A 22,121-nucleotide genomic window follows, 5' to 3' on the forward strand; every position below is an offset into this window, starting at 1 on the left:
GATACCCCCTTGCAGCCACTTACACATTCCTAGAAGGCTTTTGCAGCTCTTCAAACTAATTCAGCAACAACAGTACATTAATTGGATACCATGTCAGTGTGTGATCAGACTGTGTATGCACTCACAGTGACAGTATGTCCTTTTACTCCATCTCCTACATCAGCAAATAGAAAGTAAAAGTCTGCTTTCTGTGATATCAGAGCAATTGTCTTGTTGAGATCTGAAAACAGGAAATGTTCAGACACCAAACTGCCGTGAAAGCAAAGGCTGTCAGACGACGATCTTTGATGCTGACATTTAGGCTGGAATTGGTTAAAAAGCAGAAAAAATACAGAACTTCTATTTTCACAAAAACTAAAACACACATCCAAACTGAATTTGCAATGCTTTCAATTAATAATATAAAATATCCCTCTAGGCTCCCACTGTTGTTTCTTGTCCAAAAATAATATTAAACGTGATCCAAAATTGTAGCAATTGAAGGAATAATGTCAAATTTAGTTATTATTGGACCTCTCGATTTCAATTAATACTATAAAAATTCTGGCACTGGTTTTAATTTTTTTTATTATATTGTGAATGCTGAATATGGTTCATATCTCACAAACAGGAGAGGAGTCAACTCTTTACAAGGGTAGATAACAGCAGAACAAGGGGAAATGGTTTTAAGTTGAAGGAGGGAAAATGTAGGCTGGATGTCAGAGGGAAGTGCTTTACTATGAGAGTGGTGAGGTGCTGGAACAGCTGCCCAGAGTGGCTGGGGATGCCCCGTCCATCCCTGGAGGTGTTCAAGGCTGGGTTGGATGGGGCCCTGGGCAGCCTGGGGAGGTTGGTGGCCCTGTATGCGGTGGGGGCATTGAAGTTTGGCAATCTTTGAGGCCCCTTCCAACCCAAGCCATTGTACGATTCAATGACTCTCTTCTTTCCCTTCACTGAGTGCAGTAAAGTAACTGTTGTCCTGGCTCTTGGCTCTTGCCCTGTTTCCCCTCATCTAGAAGGACTTTTTTTTTCCTGCACCATTTCTCTCAATGCCAAATGAGGTTTTGAAAGGTACAGGAAGTTTTGAAAAGATATTGATGAAAGAACAAAGTGTAAAATGGGGCAGAAAAATGGAGTAACGCCTGACAACGTTATTTCAATTGAAGGGAAGAATATTTGGACAACGAAGGGAGAAAGCCTGTAAGCCCTTCCAGTGGAGTCTCTTGCTGTTTTGCAGAAATCTCTCTAGAAGAGCAAAAAAAGAACACGCCCTGGAGATACAATGCAATTTTGGTTTAGAGATATGCAAACATTTTTGTTGCAGAGCAAATTTTAAAATTTAAAATATTTTAAAGCACCAGAGCTAGGATCAGTTGGGAACTGCAGTTTGAGATTCCTTCTGCAGTTTGCCTCATTTCGACCGAAGCAGCAAATGTTGCAGTGGACTCTCACTCAGCCCCACGCTGCAAGTCTCTCATTTTGTTTTAAACCTTCCTCAATCCACGACCCTAACTGAATCTTCTGCTTGAGAAACTGAGGCAAAGATGAAGAAAAGAAAAAAGGATTCATCAGAATGATAAAAGATCAAGCAGGACCAGATTTCCTGACTGAAGATGGATGCAGATTTAGGAAGTTATCGCCCAGGAGGCTTTCAATTGCTGAGGTGCTTCCTCATCAGATCTCTACCACATTCTATTATTCCTATGTCCACATTGCAAAAGATGCAGTTTACAGTGAGCAAGTTTTTATTTCTCATGATCTTTATCTTCAAAGATAAAGACTCATCCCAGAAAAGTCAGACAAAAAACAGGCAAAGGGGTACAAGCTCTGCATCAAGGCAATACTACTCTGCACAGCCAAGGAAGTTACTTCTCCCTTCCACTTATTTATTCCCAAAAAAGCTGCAGTGGATGCTGCCACGTTTGGAAGTACACAGACACTTGCTCTCACTGCCAGTCAATGAATGCTGCAGCTATGCAGTGGACCAACACACATCACCTATTTCAGGAGTACACATCCATCCCAGCACTCATGCATGCATTAATACAGCATCTTGGACAACAGCGCAGGATCCTCGTGCTGCAGAAGGGCAATATTAGCTGCCCAAAGAGACAGAATGAGAGAAAAAGCAGCAGCTCTTCTCAGCTCATAGGCTTGGCAATGGGGAAGAGGCTTGATTTCACAAAGAAAGTCTTCAGGAGGGCTATGGAAAAGCTGGGAGTGGGCTTCCTGTCGGCAAATCACAGCGCAAGCGTTAATTGCAAAACTGGCTATCTTAGGATTGTACATAGATTTCATTTGATGAGCCAAATTCTGACAGTTTGTTCATCAGTGGAGCTCCTGCTCTAAATTACCAAGTGCTCAAGGTAGGCAGTACAACAGTAACCATGGATTGTTGGAAGGTCCATCTCACAAAGTCTACTGAAAATTTGGCATATAGGGCAAGGAGAAAAAAAAGCTGCATCCGTAGGAATCATTTTGAGCTGACACAGTGCACTGTGGTGGCTTTTTCCCTTCGCAGCTTGCGTACAGCAGTTCAGCTCATTCTGTTTTCCCTACCAGCTGCTCTACGAACACTGCCCCTGTCAGCGGGAAGTTACAAAGAAATGAATGAAGACTGATGATTAACGAAGAGAGAGGGTGAATATTAATCATGGAGTCAACATTTGATGGGAGCACTGATGGAATAGTGGTCCCACTGGAAGTTGTTAGGAGTTGATTTTTATGCCCCTGGGCAGTGGCTTTAAACCACGACTCATGATGGAAGAGAGGTAGCTCATAATGTTTTAAACAGGCCATGGTGGAAAACATACCTTCTCCCTCCCCTCCCCAGCTCCTCTCTTTGTTGTGCTACAGTGAGAACAGAGGTCCACCATGCATCCTACATTCACCCAGAACACCCAAACTGTACAGATCAAACCTTTAAGCAGGTTCAAAGAGGGAAAGGACGTTTCCATTTTTCCTTGCTGTTACACCAGAAGTAGTCTGTGACAACATACTTCATAGCTAAATAACTGAAGAATGAATTTTGGCTGTTTGCAACATGATCCAAACCTCTTTGAAGGCAATAGGAATCACAGCTCCACTACTGAGCAAAGCTCTCCTAACCTTGGCTGGAATTTCCTGTACCACACAAATTAATGAGTGTGCTTGCAATCAATACCATATATGAAGTGCACAGCTGATACTCTCTTTCTTTGATATTGTACAAAATCATTCATTATACCAGATCATTCATTTTTCTGATGAAAAAAAACAACTTGCAGATGCTGCCTTCAGGCAAGCTTTATCCACATCCCAGACCCCACTGCTAGAATCCTGATGCAAAATAGAGATATCAAATACTGTATGGATACTGCAGATTTACTGCACGCATCAACTTTAAGTGAACAGTCAGAGAAGACTTGCAAAGTCACTTGAGTGTGGCTGCAGCCCAAAAGTGAAGTTAATGTGAGTTGGATGCACACCAACATCCAGCTCTTTTAGCAGTCCCATCATGCAAAATATACTACATGCATTTTACAATTTCTCCTGCAATTGTTTCAGGGGGTGTTTTGGAGGGGTGGAGAAAGAGCAAGGAAGGAAGAGGTATAATCAGAGCTGATATCAAATGCTGTAATTCTGCTGAAGTTAACAGGATACTGATGTGTCACTACAACATCTTTTCAGCTTTTTATGTGGTCTTCACTAATCTGAGCTCTGTCAGTATTCCAGAAGAATGCAGAAATCATCGCACATGGACTCTTCCATGAACTCTGCTCTACAATGGAATCTGTGCCATAGGACATTGCATCCTCATTTGGTCATTCACCAGTAGGTGTGTAAAGGCAAGGTTATTAGTCCAGAGAAAGTCCTGGATTTCAAAACACAAGCAGCTTTCCTACTTGCAGCAAAATGCCAGGCAGATGACATTAGAAACCTGATGGGGTTTGCATACATTTTTCTGGAGATTTAGGCTGTGGTCTCTTGCCATTCAGCAACAATTCATTCAACAATTCCCAAAATGAAGTGACTGTTCATAGGATGGCTACAGTTCCACTTACGTGTCCCACAGGAAGAAGGACAAAGGCAGAAGTGCCCCTTTAATTTCAGCAACAGTAAAGACAGAAGTGAGCCACAGCACAACTACTCCCAAAGAATCTCAACAGAGAAAGTCTTACAAGCGCACTGAGGCCATAAGGAGCTGAACAGTAGAAATCATTTAATCCTCAGTGCTGCATTTTATCCACAACATTGGGCCTTCAACAGCCCAGAACCCTTCAGGTGAATTTCCAGAGCTGGTTACTGCTGTTCCAGGCAGGCAATCTGCAGACACACAGGTGATTTGCTGGGAAGCTGCCTGCTGCTGCTCTGGGACCCTGCTTCCTTTTTTGCTTTTCAGTTCCCAGAGCATCTTCTGTGAGCTAAAAAATGCTCAACGCTTCTCCTCTTGCTTTCACAGCAGCTGCTAACAGAAAGCCAGCAGTACAAGAGGCAGCAGACACAGAGGCAGCCTTTATTCTAACACTCTTGCAAAACTGGGTGCTACCTTGCAAAGGGTACAATGCATTGCAGCTCCCCTACATAAATAACTTTTTAATGCACCTGTCATTTCAGATGTCACACCAGAGACAAGGTCGGGCTCGGAGAGAAATCAGCCTGCTCCATCCTTGACCTGTCATTCATCATGGCATTTGTCCACAGCCAAGCAGCCCAGCTGGTTAACAGAGAAAAAAGCCTTATCTGAGCTCTAAAAGGGTCCCATTTCTGATAGGAAGAACTTATTAATAATACTCTCTGGAAAGCAGCGGGAGTTCTGATGGACAGCTTTGCAGGGACATTTTTCAGTAGAGAAGCTTAAAATCCTATATCTATGCACCAGATCAGCAGGCTAGAGGAGATGAGAGGTTAATTTTGCAGACAGCAAATGGTGACTGTTTGTAAGTTATTAGAGAGGGAAATATGCTTTCAGTGTTATGGGGATATATGAGCCTTGCCTTCACCTTTCCCCATGTATCATGCTGCGTGTCATTTCAGGCATGTTAGCACATTGTGCAGGTCCCCTCAAATCACTGGGCAATAATTAGCATTGCAAACTGCTGGTTCTTACCTCTGCTTTCACAGGAATAGGTGCCATTCTTAAAACACGCACCTCCTGAATTCCTGTTAATTTTGGGAAAAGATTCCTAGGTCCTGTGGATTTAAAACTAAAAAAAAAACTTCTAAAATTGAAGCTTTGTCCATAACACAGATAACTGTGTGCATACAACAGACTCAGAAGCTTCTGGCATTTGTGCGAGGGTTTGTGATTTTGGGGTATGTGAAAGGAAGGAAAGAATGAGAAAAGGGAAAAGAGAAAACAGGGATAGATTTGCAGCACCTGAAAGAGCACTGACTGTGTGCTCACCAGCTCACTGACCTCATTGCAGCACTGAATGCAGGGCACAGGAGCCACATGGATTGGGTTCAGGCTGACCTCTGCTCGATTCCTTTCCCCTGAGAAATCTGCACTTGCAGCATTTTGAAAAGTGATCGCTGTTAGACTCACAGACTGAGGCAGTTCATGGGCTCAAGTACATGCAAGCAAGTTCCCATGGCCTAAAAAGTTTCCAAATTGCATGGTGAAGGCTCACATATGAACAATTAAGCCATGGCAACGCTAGAGTTTTCCACTTAGTTCAGCTTTCATTGCAAGCTGAATTAAACTGCTGTATTACGTTAGCAGATGTACCCTAAAGAGCACTGCAGACCCTATCTACAGCTCACAGAACAACACTGGGCTGGTTGATGTCCACAGCATTGCCTTCTATCAGCTTTAACATGGCTTCTGATATGGAGGTTGGTGGCCATGCCTGCAGCAGGGGGGTCAGAGCTTGATGATCCTTGAGGTCCCTTCCAACCCAATAAGCCATTCTATGGTTTTGAGGGTGGGGTGTTACATGTTAAACGTGTCAGACTGTCAGCGCAGGGAGGCAAACATTAGGAAGATATATGCAGTGTTACCTCTTGGGTGTGATGAGAGGATCATGGCCATGCCCTAAGGACCTCTTCGGTCCTCCTGTGATCAGCTGCCAGGTTTCACAGGCTCCACAGTGCTGTGCCACAGTGGTGAAAACATTCATTCATACATGCACATGAGTTGAGCTATCCCAGTATTCCAAGAAACTGTATTTTGAGATGCGGCGTGACCATGTCTTATGACTACTTAAGACACTTGGTATAAGGATGTTAGCTGAACTGGCATTGAAGAATATGTCTTCTGCTCTGCTTACTTAAAAAACAAGTTCTCACCTTGCCAGTGCAGTGCAGTTATTTAAACTATGGCTGGGATTTTCAGAGACATGCACTAGATCCCAAACTCCCCATGGATGGCTGTATGCATGGCAGCCTCTTTTGAAACCCAAGGCCATGCACAAAGCCCTGCCTCACTTTCAGGAGAGCCACTCTCGCCCTCCAGCACTTGCTACCCCCAATCTTTTCGCATTCCTCGGCTCAGCTCCCATCATCGCTCTCCCTGTGCCGACTCAGCGTCTCCCTTAGCACTCATTTGTTTGCTCCGAAATGCCTTCCTCTGCTTTGTTTCCCTGGACCTAACATTTTTATTTTTTTGCCTCCTTTCTCCCTCCACAGGGTGACAGCTATTTTATCACCTACAACAAGAAATGCTGAGCCTGTTGTGCAGGCAAAACATTTGCAAAGGGGCAGGGGGTACACAGAAAGCAGTAGGAAATTGATAAGGGTTGTAAAGTAGCTTTATAAAAATGCCGACAAGCCTGCTCAGGGCACAGAGCACCTGCACCTCTGCCCCCGGCAGCGCTTCCTTCAGATGCTCCCATTGTTTTCATTACTATTTGTGACTTGATCATTAATAAATTACTATTTTTTTTTCCTGTTGGCTCCAGCCACCAAGGGAGCCAGCAGGTGCACCACTTTTACAATTAGCCCTTCGTAATGCATGGTTGGCAAGAAAAGTTGTCCACAAGCTGCAGAGTTTACCAACTGCTTGATGGCCGCAGCACTTGGCACAACTAGAGGACAGTGTGCAGGAAAGCACCTTCACATGTCAGCTCACGTGGCCAGAAATTCTGACAGAGGGGTTCAATCTCAAACTTGGGGCCCTGCTTGTGAAGGTGGGTGTACAGACAGGGGAAGAATGTGCACAGGCCATCTATGGGGTAATGAGAGCATGATAGGTCTTACTGAAACCATGATTTCCACCATCTAAGATGCTACCGTGGCTAGAGGCAGCAGTACTACACATTAAACAGAAACCTGACCGATTAAACTGTTTGGGTTTTGTTTTGAGGAGGAGAAGTTTAGCAGTGAAATCAGAAAGTTGCTTCACTCCATCTTTAGTAAGATCAGGTTCACTCACATGTGGGGCTCTGACTTTTCAGGTCAGTGCTGTTCTCTGCGTTTGTGTTGGTAAAATTACAGTTATGCCAAATTCCCTTTGTGATAGAATATCATTTCCTTAAACGCCATCATAATTGCAATATCCTTTCCAGCAGCAGCTAAGTGGCACAGGCTGGGTGTTGTTTCAGGTCAGTCACATCAGGGACTAACAGCACATGAAGTGTGCTGAGCTATTATGTAGTTTTTCCCCCAAAAAAGACAGTGCAAAGCAGAAGGCATACATCATTTGGTGATACCTATTCAAGGCAAATGAAAAGTGAAAAATCCAATGCAAAGTAAATGACCACAGACCTCAGATCAGGCATGCAGCTAGCAATCCAGGGAAGTTGTGCATCTTTGTCTCTGAGGCAGTTTTCCTCCAGTCCCAATGAACTCAGGTGTTTCACATAGCTCTGATGAACAAGCACGTTGGCAGCTCTCTTACAGGAAGTCAGCTGGAAGCCAAAACTTCTAAAAAAAGAGGAAAAAAAAGTATGCATTTAAGATGACATGCTGCTGAAAACGATCAAACTCAGAGCTTGCATTGAGCAGACCAGTTTCTACTGAAGCTGCTGTTCTGCCTTTGATAGCAGCTATAAAGGGTGCTCCTGTATAGAGAAGAAAAAAGCAGCAACCCTGTGACAGTCTGCCCCTTCCACTGCTGCAGGCACAAATCCAATCTAGAGACTGATTCATGCTTTGAATCACAAGATTAGAAGTTTTCTCCAGAATTTCCTTCCATAGAAGGAAATCTAACATTTCCATAAGTGGCTTCCAAACGAACATCAAAACTCCTTGCACCCTGCTAATTTGAACTGGACATCAAACCAGCAGCCAAACACAAAGATTTGTTTTTCTCACACTTCATAGTACCACAGTAAGAATGCATACAATAAAAAAAAAAAATTCCTAATAATGTCTTAACTTGCAGACACAAGTCACCATGAATTGACCATAACAACTGCATGAGACATTGAAGACTCCTCTCCAGTGGCTCTGAAGGTCCAAGTCTCTAATCAAGATCTTGGTCACTGTATTATCAGGTCATTGCAATCAAACAAGCATTTCTAAAAGAGCAGAAAAGCTAACAGGAGAATGCTGTCACGTCAGTAGCTTTTCTAGTGAGTGTAATGAATGGAGACAACACAGGAGTACTTTGACGGAGGAATCCCATCTGTGCCTAACCAGCATATCCATGCCTCTCAGTTTGCATTTGGCGCAGCTTCTGTTGCCTTCCAGAGAAAAAAGCACATCAGGAGACTCGAGGTAGAGACTTTAAGGCAGAACCATTTGGGAAGGTCTTTTAATAGGAAATCCACTGCACACTGCAAGTCACAGAATAAGGAATTACTGAACTGAGGTCAAACTGCTGCCTTCTGGATGGCTGAGCCACATCCTGGCAGAGCTGTGTGCATCACAGTCACGTCCTGCCCACTGCACCCCCTGTGTGCCTGTTCTCTGGAACCTCCAGAACAAATCACCAGTGAAAAGCAAGTTTTCTACAAGGAGATTTCAGTCTGGGGTCCTTAGTGCTGGCAGTACCGCTGGCATTAAGCAATCCTACACATAAGGTAGCTCTCTGCACCAGAAGGATCAGTCTAAAATTATTTGACAAATACTTTACCTTAAGACATGACTTGTTTATAGCAACATACAGCCTCATTCAGAATAATCAGAATTCAGAAATTCTGATAATTCAGAATATAATTATATTATATATATAAATATTAATTAAATATTATATATAAAAATATATATAATATAATAAATATTATAATATATATAATATTATTATTAATAATAATAATATTAAATATTAATTAATTAAATATATTAATCCGATAATTCAGAAATCTCAAGGCAGATTCTCTTGTCCCAGTTGTTGTAATACATATTATAAATTAAGATCTACAGGTATATACGATGGCATTTGTGAAGGTAGAGAGGGAAAAAAAAAATCACAGTAGATTTAGGTACAATTAAATAAGTTACATAAAGGGCACAACTTCAAAAAAAAAAAAAAATGCAGCCTGAAAACTTCGAAACTGAAGTGTAATGAACAGTAGCATGAAATGTCAGAGTTGAGCTAAATCTCAGCTTCACAGTAGGTCCTCGATTCAGCCAGAATAAGTTACCCAGCCTTCATCCTGCCTAATCTACATGGTTTGTGGAAGTATGCAACTCAAGAAGTTAAGACCAAAAGCTACCCCTCTCCACTGCGGCTCAAACACACCATTCTCCCTACTGAGAAAACACCAATGTTTTCCGTTTTCTCTTGTTCCCTTCCAGATTTATTCTTCCCATGCCCAGCTGTGAGCAGGGCAGTGAGCAGGGGGTCGGGGCTGTGCAGGCTCCACGGGGCAGCCCGGGCACCAGCTCCTGTATGCCTTGTGCAGACCCCATACCATGAAACCATTAGAATTCCTCCTGCAAGCAGCATGCTGAGTCCCTTAGCTCCTTCCTTTCACTTGACCTGAACTGTAGGTTCTGCTAGTTGTGAGCTCGATCACTGTCCTCCCCAGGTCTGCTATTAAACCTTGGCTCTAAGAAACCAAGAAATTAATCTCTGGTGCCTGACTTTCTGCAGCCCAGCGTGCTCTACAGCAGCTATGCACAACCTCTGATCCCCAACTGCACGGCCTCATCCATAAACAAAGGTACCTTGTGGTGTCTGGTGAACCCAGCTGATCCCTCACTAATATCTCCTGGTGCAAGCAGAGCGCAAAGCCTTCCAGCTTGGAAGTTTTGCATTCTCGTACTCTTGGATGAAAAAATAAAACAAATTAAACCAGACCCCCAAATGCCTATGGGCTTCATTTTCTAGAGCACACCTATTTGTGTCCATTGCAATAGGTGAAAAGCACTGCTTTTGCCAGTTGCTAGACAGCGCGTTACTGGGTGAGACAATGCCATGCATCCCTGTGCACTGCAGACCCAGAGCGTGTCACTGGCAGTGCAGCAAGGAACAAAGTCACCGTGCATTTGTTAGCCTGTCATTCACACTGACAGCCACGGGCAGGGGACAGCCACCAAACCACAGCCAGCAGCACAATCAGAGCAGAGCTGAAGCACCGGCACCTCAGACAGGTCAGGCCTGTCTGCAGTAATTTCGTTTTGCTGATAGTTACAAGGATTGCTGCAATATAAATTCCGTACAGAGGGCTGACAAAGGAACGAGGCCCCACTGCACCAAGCGTGGTGTTAGATAGGAAGAGATGCCCATGTAAATAAATGGGGCACAAAGGAAGTATTTTTCCCAATTTTACAGGTGAGGAACCATGTCTGAAAGCCATAAATCAGTTTTATTGAGGGGTTGCAGGGTATTTACAGGAGAAACAAGAACTGAGCCTCAAATCTTTATCCACTGCTCAGTCCCATTTTGTTCCTTTTCTGCTACGAGCACCAGCGAAGCCCAGCAGAACCACCCCTCGTGTCTCTCTGTACAGGATGAAAACGACCTGTTTTCATCCTTTGCATGGATAGTTCACCTGCAATAAATGCTAACCCTGAGCACAACACAGGCTACTTTAGCACAGCTAACCGCTCACTTCGGGATCAACGCAGCCTAATATTTACTGCCTCTTTATTTTTTTTTCCTAACTGCAAACAATAGAAGAGCTCCCTCTGTTCTGTGAGGCTCTCTTTTCTTCTCCATATAAGCTGTTCATCAGTCACCACTGTACCATTTTGTAAATTTAATAATCATCAGTTTATCTTTCTTCATTTTCACGGGTTCTCTGGAGACCTTTCCCCTCTCACCAGACATGAACACACAAGCGGTAGATTTGGCATTTGCCACAAGTAAGGAAACAAAAGCCTCCACTATGGGAGAGAAAGAAAGCATTGGGAACCCTGTTGGGACAGCTCCACTCCCATGTGCTTCTCTCCCCTCTGAATTTCTACCTCCCCTCTTGCACTGGAGGCTGCACCAACTGCTTATATGGCTGTGCTCTGACCCCGAGGGCACAGCGGTAGAAACAATAAGCCAAGTTTTACTTTTTTTCAAGTCAAACATCAATTGTGCTTACAAGGCAAAAAATCAGCAGTCCTTTTCCTTCTGTCTTTATACTCAGAAATTCCAGACAGAGAACTCACTGCTTTGCCTCCCTACCCCCGTGCTGCACAGCAGTGCTCTCGCAGCGGGGCTGCAGGTCTCCAGCAAAGACTCAATTCCAGCAAGAAGATCCCAGCCTCAAAGGGCATTTACAAACCCAGAAGGGAAAAGAGATGTGAGATCACCAGCAGAACTTCTTGTGCAGCGCTGCTGCTTTGCCATCTAAAGAGCAGCCTTCAGTAAATTCATTCCTTTTGAGGCCTTTGTCCTACGAGTTTCCCTCCTTGCAGCCCCCAGCCAAAAGCACATGGAGCCGTGACTCTCCATTGCAGAATTGCTGTCCACAATATTCCCACTCAATAATCTTTGTCACAGACTTGAGACTATTTTTGGAAGCTTTAAAAATATCTAAGGGGCACCTTTTCTTTTTATTCAGACACAGCATCTTTTTATGTTTAATACAGATTTGAAAAAAAAATCTGCTTAGCATCAACATGCCTTTCTATTAAAAATAAAACAGCTGAGTAAGCAAGATGACTTGGACAGGAGAAAACTCTATTTATAGAAATGTTTACAACGGTTATCACAGGGTGATTGGGATGACTGTTCACCAAAGGCTCTGCTAAGGAGTAGGGCGGTGATGAACCAATCACAGGAGGAGGCAACACAACACAGAAGGGATCAACAGCTTCTGAGGTCATGCATAGACAAGGACATTGGTGTGTGCTGTGGAGCATGGAGAGGAGTAGCACTGCAGGAACCCAAGGAGGTTGTGGATGCCCATCCCTGGAGGCATTCAAGGCCAGGCTGGATGTGGCTCTGGGCAGCCTGGTCTGCTGGTTGGCGACCTGCACATAGCAGGGGGTTGGAACTGGATGAGCATTGTGGTTCTTCTCACAGAATGGCCAGGGTTGGCAGGGACCTCAAGGATCATGAGGCTCCAACCCCTCTGCCACACGCAGGACCACCAACCTCCCCATTTCATACCAGCCCAGGCTGCCCAGGGCCCCATCCAACCTGGCCTTGAACACCTCCAGGGATGGACGGGGCATCCACAGCCTCTCTGGGCAGCTGTTCCAGCACCTCACCACTCTCATAGGAAAGAACTTCCCCCTGACATCCAACCTCAATCTTCCCTCCCTCAGGGAGGCCTTTTCAACCCATGCCATTCTATGATTCTATGAACACTCAGGATCTCTCCATGCTCTTCCCCAAATTCAGCAAGCCCACGAACTGCAAGAATCAGTATTAATTCCTGTTCCCCTAAGTCACACTGCCTCTCTCATTTTAAGCAGCCAACTAACAGAAAACTATTTGTGCTGCTTTACCTGCAGGTACAGCTGCAGCAGGGAAGGACATCTGAGAAGCTCTGCAAGGAGCTCTGCAATTCACTTTCTTGGGAGCATCCACTTTTCTTGTGCAGCACACCAAGCCTTCTCCATTCTGCATCAAAAATTAGAGAAAATTCAGTATTTCTGAGTTATTGGCAGTGAAATTGAGGGCAAAAAAAGGAAGAGAAAATGCCTTTTTCATTTTTCTCCCCATTATGGAGTACTACAAAATTATATCCTCAGAGCCATGAACAACAGGAAGGTAGGACAAGGTCTGATTTGAAACAGTAGAGTGAATAAGATAATAACACAAGTGAAATAATGACATGGAAGTTGGAGAAGTGAGTCAGATCAGTCGGATTCTCTTCCAAGCCCTGCCACCAGCTCACTACGTGACCTTGCACAAGTCACTTCATGTTTGTGCTGAAAGTGGCTCATCTGCAAAACTATATTTACCTTTGTTAGAAAATGCATGGATTTATAGATACAGAACGCTGAACACGAGCCAAATACTGCTGCCATCTTGCTACTCCTGGCTTTCAATAAACATGTCCCTGAAAGAATAATCGAGTACCTGATAGACAATGTTCAGAAACTCTTCTAGAAGAAACTGGACCAAATCTTGACTATAGAGATCCTCTCGACTCCAGTGGAAGCCAAGTGTTATTTTGCAAAAAATTTCATGTTAAAGTTGATTTTATGTAAAGCTGATGCACTTTTTGGGTTTTTTAGTTTCGTTTTATAGTTGCTTTTTCCCCCCACAATATTGAGCAAGAAAGCAAGATGTGAAAAAGAGCAGCAAAGAGAAAGGGAGAGGTAATCAGAGACAAACATTTAAAGTGCCTTTTCATGGGATTTCTCATTTCTGGATTCCTTACACAGTTGCCCTTTCTTTGACTACATCATTTGGTAGTTTTCCCACCCTTAATAGTCAGGGGTGCCTTTAATGGCCTGTTTTCTCCAGGTTTTTTTTATGGCATCTGTATAAAACAATCCAAGGAAACTACAGAATCATCTCTCCAAATTTCTCATCACGTCATTATACCAAAATCAACAGAAGCATTTGCAAGCAGGTTGGATTCAAAGCCTTCCAGAGAGGTCCCAATGTCCCACCTGCACCATCACGTCCCTGCTCTGCTGCTCAGGAGTTCCTGCACACAGCCATACCACTCTACAGAGTTCTTGAAATCGTCCTCCTATATTTCTCTGAAAAATGACCATTCCCTTAAAATACGGCACCTCCTCTTGTGGCACACTGTGATGTGACTCAACGGCACCAGAGTCGCAACTCATATTTCCACAGGGTGCCAGCATCTCAGCATCAACGTGCTGCTGGCGCTGGACTATCATTTGTGCTGTAATTAAATTGAATCCACTCCTTGGCTTGGCTTTATCCCTGAACAATACCAGCGTTTGAGTAATACATTCTCAGGGCAATAATACATCACCTGGGCGAACCCTGGCCGTGATGTATTGGCGCAATACATCAGAGTGCACTCCCGCTATAAGGATCTATGGGCACCATACATCATCAAGGTGAGGCTGAGTGGTGATGTATGGCTCAGAAGATGGTACCGTGCAGCAGTGGACCAGGCCAGGACCAAGGGGATAAAGGTTGGCACAGCCGTTAGCCGATTCTCCAGTGCTATAATGCTGGCACTGACCCAGCGTCTAACTTTAGCTCCTTATTTATTTATCTATCCCAAAGCATCCTACCATTGGAAGCGCCTCTCCTCGGATGCATCATTCTCACAGAGGTCTCAGGGGACTGCTGGTACACAATTAGCAAGAGTATATTCTCAGCTTGATGTGAAGAGGTTTAGCCCATTAACACTAATGGCAGCTGCAGCACCAAAGCTCTGTATATCACAGGAGACACGGACACACACGCACACTAAGCTTTGTGCAAATCTCACCCATTCAAGAGGCACCTGCAGATTATTGGGAATAAAATAACCACAGAAAATTGCTGGAAGCAACCACTCCATTGTTTTCTGATATTTACTTTCAAAAATATAAAAATCGAACATATAGAAAATAGAAACACAAACCCATCCAGCACACGGAGGCAAAGCCTTGGCCAGCCTGTAGGACATGAGGGGCCATGCAGAGCTCATTGCAAAGCATTGCTGGAGTGCCTGGGGGCACAATCAGCCCAGGGAATAGTGCTTTAACCCACTGAGGCAGAAAGGAGGCAAAGCAGCATTTGCTGACAGAGTCCTTCCCTTCACCCCTTCATTTTACAAGAAGCAAAATAAAATTTAAGTATAGAGCAATATAAGGCTCAGTAGAGACACTTGGAGATGTTTGCTCAGGAGAAAAAATGGCAGAGAATATCCCTAGATGAGCCCCAAACACAGCTCTTAGTAAGAACTCGAGGAAGATGCCCTTGCCATGCATCACTGGAGTCTGCACCTGGGCACAGTCATCCAGTGCTTTGGACAGCAATGTCCTGGGGAGCAAAGGTGGCTAAAACCAATCTCTGTGCTCCATACAGAGTCACTCGAGGTCTCACATAAAGCAGACTTATTGCCCCCATGAAAGAAATAATGGAGCTAATAAAATACTTACATCCTGGCCAACACCTCTGCCCAGCCTGGCGAGCCCCCAGGGGCAGTGAGCGGACAATGAGGCCAACTTATAATGTGTCCTCCTACCCCTCCAGCTCTGCAGCACGCAGCTACTGCTCCCAGAGACCACCACAAGGAGACCATCCTCACAGCACACAGACATGAGACTGGCATGGCCAGGGCTGCTGCAATTTGGGCACAGCCCTGTGCAACTGGCTGCCTGGTTGGTAGCACGTGAACACCTGCTTTGCATCTGCATGAAGAGTTCAAGGCTGGCAGTCCTTAAAAATATAAGCACAGCTGCTTCCCTCCAGAGATATCCTCAAATCAAACAACCAAGATAACTTTCTGAAAGAAAAGAAAGGAACGAGCTCTCTTAAGGCACTGAGTGAAATAATTTCTCAAACGCTCAATCTAGTTTTTGAAACAATCTGGAAATGACATTCTCATTAATTACACACCATGTATCTGGAAAATGACAGCACTACTGAGCTGACAGTGACAAGAAATCAGAAAATAGCTTGTGCAGGTGAAACAAGTCACAGACAAACCTTCACCTCTATATGGAGGGGACGGCCAGCACTGCGAGGGGCAGCACTGCAGAATGCCCAGAGACCTTTTCTGTAGCAGATCACAGTGGGTAAAGGCACCCTCCTGACACACACAGAGAGAACTTCAAGCAGCATTTCTCCTTTAAAACCCAAGACAAGCTCAGCCCGGACAAGTCATTCATCTTTGCTTACTCCTTGAGCTGCTCTTGGTGCAGTGATTGCTTGCTGGGGCTGGGAGCCTCCCTGCCATGCCATAGACCAAGAGAAAAGTCAGAGGTCTTCCCTGGGCTGACTCCTGAGTAAGTCAGTGCGAAGCAAATGTAAACCATAAGCACTGAAGTAAGTGGAAAAAAACTTTTTGGTGTATGCTTCCACAATGATGGAAGTCTTTGCAAATTCATAAAATGGAGAACATGAAAAGCAGCAAATCCTCTTTAAAACAGGAAGGAAGCCAGCTAGGTGAGCAGGAAAAACACCCCAGTAGTTAATGTGCTAATGTAGGACCTGGAAAACCTGAGTTTACAGGCCTGCAGTGGACCCATAAAATTCTACATGCTATCATTGAAACTGGAGAACTGCACTTACCCCAAAAACTCAGGAATTGCTTACAAGAACTTTAGGAATTGGCTTAAATCTCACCAAAAAGGGAAAACATGCCTGTTTGATGGAAGCCAACAGCAGAAGGCAGGAAAGCTCACATCACCTGAAACCACAGCTCGCAAGGAACCCGAGCTGCCCAGGAGAACCAAGCTCACAGCTCCATGCAAAGCAGCCAACCCCTTTCTACTTTCTCAGCATACAAGAAAACAATACTCTGACCTACAGTAACAATTAAAGTTGCATCAAAAAACTTAAGTGACTTGAGAGCCATTTCTCTTGCTCCCTGGAATAATTTACAAAGGGATTTTTGCACCCAGGCAGAGCACGCAGGCAGGTGGCTGCACCCAGGAGCAATCCATGCAGCCAGAGTTTGTCTTGGCAGGGAGCTGCTGGCTTCCTCTGCACACAGGGAGCGACCTGGTTCCGCTCAAGAGCTGCGTGGTTTAGGAACACACACCTTAACAGGTTGGAGCCCTGCAGACAGGCTGCTTTCGTGAGAGAGGGCGTGAAAACAGATCAAAGTTTCAGAAGAAGTTTATTTTAAAGTATTTCCTACAGCCCGGCAGATTATATTTTTAAAAGTTCAATTATCTTCTGATAAACTCACCAGCCAAATTAGGAAACTAAGTACAATTATTAAAGCATAAGAGAACAATTTCAGATTTGCTTCAAGTGCCAATTCAAACTTAACAAGCACACAGATCCTGGCAAGCAACTCCACACAGATCACTCAGCTTCATTTCAAACTAGAAGACCAGATGAATGCCTGGGATATGACTTACATTTATTCTCATGTTTTTAATCAAAACTTACACAGCCCTTTTAGCTGGCCAAACCCAGAACCAAGATTTTGTAGAAAGGTATTCAGTTTCTCTATGGAATTGGGGGATTTGAGCAACTCCGTGCTGAGCTATCAAAGCAGTGCACAGAGCTTACCTCCAGTGTGCAATGCAAAGTCTGAAAACATGGAAGAAATATTCCACATACTGCAGCGTTTTGCAGAGCAATCTTTTATCCAGATGCTATCCCAGCAGCTGGACTGATCTCCTCAAGAACTCTAGTACAGTTAGTTGGGTTTTTTTTCCTGAAGAGAACTTCTAAACTCACATCTTGTTGGCTAAGAATTCCAAATTCCCATTCGCAAAGCAACCAGCAATGCACCCTGCCATATACCCTGTGGCCATGCACCCAAGTGAGCATGGCAGCTAATGTCCCACTGCACACACACATTCATCAGAAGGGAGAAGATCACAGCTGAGGTTTTTCAGGAGTGGAAAATTCAGTACGCAACAGTGCTGCAGGTGAATTTTCATCAGACACATTTAACCTTACATATCTTTGCATTTTCTCTCTTCCTGTGGGCAGTGTGGGCTCCTGGACATCACACCTCAGTGGCACTAAGGAGGAGCAGTGCAGCTGCTGACCACCAGTCATGAGAAAACGATATCTAACAAAGGGAGTTAGCTCACCAGCTCAGTTTGTGGATTACTGATACCATCACGTTTAAAGGGCAAAGGCCAAAAAGTGCGAGCACTTGCCTTTAACAGGGCTGCCAGATATACCCAGAACAAAACATACTTTTTAGCTGCTTGCCTTTATTAATTTTTGAGGCCCATATTCCAAGGAAAAGGAAAACGTTCCAAGCTGACAACTCCTCCCAGCAAGTTACAGAAAGGAGGTACTTAGGGGAGAACGTGAATTCCAATTCCTGCTGGAAAAACACACTCCTCTTGCAGCGATCTCTGTTGTTGTATTTTTGTATGGGGGTTAAAAAAGGTTTGATTTTGCAGTTTAGCATGTTGAGGCCTCTCAGTGCTCGCTGTCGGAGGGTGCCGACTACCCAGCTTCATTCATCAAAGTGTCACTTTTCTGACAGCCATTAATAAATATACTGCCAGAGCCCCTCACACCTGGCAGCCATGGCACACTGCAACACACCGCTAACCTAATTTGCTAATTGCTGCTTTCCCCATTAATTTTAGTCCTGTCTTGTTTGGTGTTGACATGGAGGGAAAAAGAAAGAAGAGTGGGGAAAAAATGTAGGCAAGAAAGTAAGTGTTGGATGATTCCTGATTATTTCTTCACTTATTCTTCCCCCTCCATCACCATTTACTTGGGGATATCAGCTTCCTATTTATGCTTGCCCTTTTTGAGAGGACTGGGAACAATGGCAATTTGGGCACTGCAGTGTGAGGACTTCACAACCTGCACACCATGTGTTACCCACATAGAAGCCCAGACTCTGGCTCTGCATTTCTCCCTGCCTCCCCCTCCTCCCCTCCCCCCAGCCCCTCCAGAGCTCCCAGCCTATGGCTGCATAATACTGGGGCTTTGGGTGCTTTGCCTCCCAGACATCATCGGTCTCAGCTTCACCACACTTCACACCTGCCAAAATCCCTACTCTGTTAATTCAATTCCTGGCCACTCTCAAGCGGACATCACTCTATTCCATTAATCATGTGATTTTTCTGATAAATATCCTCTTCAAGGCCCAAGTACAGCCCAAGTCCTTTGTGACTAAGCTGGACTGAAACACAGGTCTCCAGCCGAGGTCAATTAAGACAAGGAGTACCAGACCCATCAAGCCTTCAGGCAGTGATGAATTATTGTTGCAGCGCTAGTAAAAGTCTCCCTGCAGGACACTCACCAAGCTGTTGTACTTGGACCACACATTGGGGTCCATATGCTCCAAAGCTTTTCCTTGCCTGATTAGGTCTAGTGACGACTGCCCACACTCACTGCTCCAGCTCTGCCTCCCCTTCTCAGGAGCAGAGTACCTGGGATACTGGGTAACTGGGGGACAGAGGCTCCTTGGGCTCTGCACAGCCATCGCTTGGCCACCAACGCTTGGTTAAGGACACAGACACCTGCGTTCTGAGGAACTTTCCAGATCATTCACCCTTTGCTCCAATTAATGCAAGAAAAAGGTGCACTTACCCCATAGGTAAGGCCTGGGCGCATGCTCCTGTCCCCTCAGCCAGGCAGCTTAGGTCCTTCTTTTTGGGTAACCAGAGCTTCCCACTGCCAAGGCACTCAGACCACAACCACGCAAATTGAGGAAAGGTCCTCTGAGTCTGGGACAGCATCCACTGCCAGCCTGTGCCAAATACAAGAATTTTGAATGCTTCCTTAGCACTGGCAGGAGAAGAATGAAAGTGCTAATGGTGGCCAAATTCCACCTTCAGCAGGGGATTGCAGTCTGCTAAACCCACAGTGAATAACCCAGTCTCAGCACAATCCAAACACAGGGCGTGTTTTAAAATTGCTTGCAATGAGACAATAGTAGATATGAACAGAAGTTATACTTCTTCTGAACAGACTTTAGTGCACAATGCATGTTTTCCCCTAAAAGAAGCAGAAGGTTTAAACAGTTTTAAATTGGATAATACTACAAGAAGGGTCTAAAATAATAGCTCAGACTGTTTTTAAATGATGAGTTGACAGGAAAACCCTTCTTTGAATCAGGGTTACTATGATGATACCAGGGGATTAGCACAGGTCTGGAAGCAGGATGCAAGCAAACTTGCCAGTTCTGGCCATCAGACATTTTGATGCCTTTGAGCCCTTTAGCTATCTGACACTTAAAACTGTGCTGCCCTGGCACAGCCCTGCTCCCAGCAGTTTCCCTGATTTCTCCCTGAGCCACAGGTGAGATCTGGCTGCATTTCCTTTAGCCCAGAAGGGCTGGCTGGCTCACCTCACCCTTATGGCTCTGCCAGGAGCAGGCCCCACAGGCCGGGCCTTCCACTTCCAGGGGCCTTACAAGTCAGATGCACTGTCCTGTTCCAAGTGGAGTTAAAAAGGCCCAGTAAAAAGTAACAGCACTTCAGCTTTTAGCCAAAAGCTTTCATTCACAGCCCTTTAAAGTTAAATTTACTGTCTGCATTTAGCAATGTCCCTCGAAACTCCCTCCTGGCTCAGAAAAAAACCTGTGTGCAGTTCAGCTGTGCTGCGGCAAACAAAACGCTTCATCCCACGGATCCAGCTATGCATCTGTCTGCCCTTATTTAGGTCTCCGCGTCTCTTTATTCCCTTCAGTGTTCAAACAGCTCCACGCAAGCAGACAGCACAGCTCGTCCTGCTCCCCACTGCTCAACTTCCTGCAATTGCTGAAGAGCTGATCACAAGCAGGAAAGCCACCAACACGTCTTTTTCCCCTGTGACAGGAATGGACACAGCTTTATAGAGCTCCTTGGGCTGCGTCTCCCACTGCAGGCAGATCAAGAAAAACTAGACAGCACAGAGAATGAGTAAAATGATCAATGCTCTACCCCGGAGTATGATAACTCCCATTTTTCAGAAGTCAAGGTTAGCTCAGGGCTTTAACTGCTCTCAGGATCACCCCTGCCCTTTGAAGAACCGATTCATTTCCTTGCACAAGCCTCAACATGCCCTGACCCATCACACCACTGCACGTGCTATATGCTTTCTGCACACACACAGCCTTCATGCTGAAGCCAAGAAGGTTTTCCCCAAAGAAAGTTTTATCAGAGTGAGAACATTTGCTGTTAAAAAAAAAAAAAAAAAAGTTTAGAGCATTTCCTAACGAAAGAGAAAATAAAGGAAAACATTCTGTTGAAAAATACCAGGTCAAATGGAGAGGGAATGGAGAGGGAGTCCTTTCATCTTCCATGCTCTGGGTTGATTTTATTACACTGTGAAGCCATTTTACTGAATTAGTATCATAATCATGGCAGTATAATGGGGGTATGGAGCACTGCAGCATGAGCCAGATCCCTCAGCTGGTACAAACCAGCATGGCTCCATTAGCTTCAGTGGAGCCAATTTATATCAGCTGAGGATCTGCCCTTTAGTTTTTACTACAGGAAAGCCAGACTACAAATGGGAGAAACCTATATTAAAAACAAATATCTTCAATCACAGCAGCAAGAACGTAGAAAATATTGGCTGAATCAACTTTTATAGCAATATTTTCTTTCACTCCCAAGTGTTCAATTTTGAACACTCCCCTATAAAATTTTCCAAGCCTAGAGCAACTTTCCTCCTTCCTTTGGTTAAAACCCACCTCACCTGATGGAGGCAACAAGGCTCTGGAGATGCTCAACTCCTTTCCAGAGCAAAGCAGGGCTTAGGGAACTGGTAGCATCCCTGCACTGAGCCATCTCAGACCTGCAGCCAACCAGCAGGGCAGTTATGAAAATGGAGATTGGGCCACAAAACATCTGCTCTCGTTGAGAAGCGTGACCCTTCCCACAAGGAGAAGGTTACTTTACCAGCCCCTTTAGGAATGCCACTGGGTCCCTCAAATGAAAGCACACTGAAGAGCTCAGGGCCCCTCAGCAGCCTTACTGTAAGCACCTTTTGTTCAAAGCCCAGAGCTGTTAATTAAAGACTGGTGATTAATGATTAAACTCCACGTGGTTCCCATCTCAGGCTTAAAACGTCCTCAGGATGCTGACTTTGCTGAAGGTTTCAGTGTGAAGTTCTGGGATGCAAGGAGCTATTTATAGAGAAGCCCATCAGAGTGCTGAAAGGAAGTGCTCCTTCCACATAATTAAGAAGGAAAAAAAAAATACAATTTCCAAAAAGCATAAAGGTCAAATATTTAGATTAGGTAAAGATTAGGTAAATAAGCCAGTAGGAGCTGCAGCCAAAAATGAGAGACTGTTTGTGTGTGTGCTTTCCCCAGCTGGGCACGTTC

The 22,121-nt window shown here is 44.7% G+C and overlaps 1 long non-coding RNA gene across 1 annotated transcript; it reads right to left on the reverse strand.

Moving 5' to 3' along the window:
• Window positions 1–12,806: 12,806 nt before the first annotated feature.
• On the reverse strand, window positions 12,807–21,187 carry LOC122186795. Its single transcript, XR_006181186.1, has 3 exons — window positions 21,046–21,187; window positions 19,397–19,556; window positions 12,807–12,850 (listed from the first exon to the last, which is right to left on the reverse strand). It is a non-coding gene; the product is annotated as an uncharacterized LOC122186795 (long non-coding RNA).
• Window positions 21,188–22,121: the final 934 nt, after the last annotated feature.

The sequence above is a fragment of the Lagopus leucura genome, unplaced genomic scaffold (genome assembly GCF_019238085.1).
Source record: "Lagopus leucura isolate 7727_CA_CO unplaced genomic scaffold, USGS_WTPT01 Super-Scaffold_100039, whole genome shotgun sequence".
Classification (NCBI taxonomy): Eukaryota; Metazoa; Chordata; class Aves; order Galliformes; family Phasianidae; genus Lagopus; species Lagopus leucura.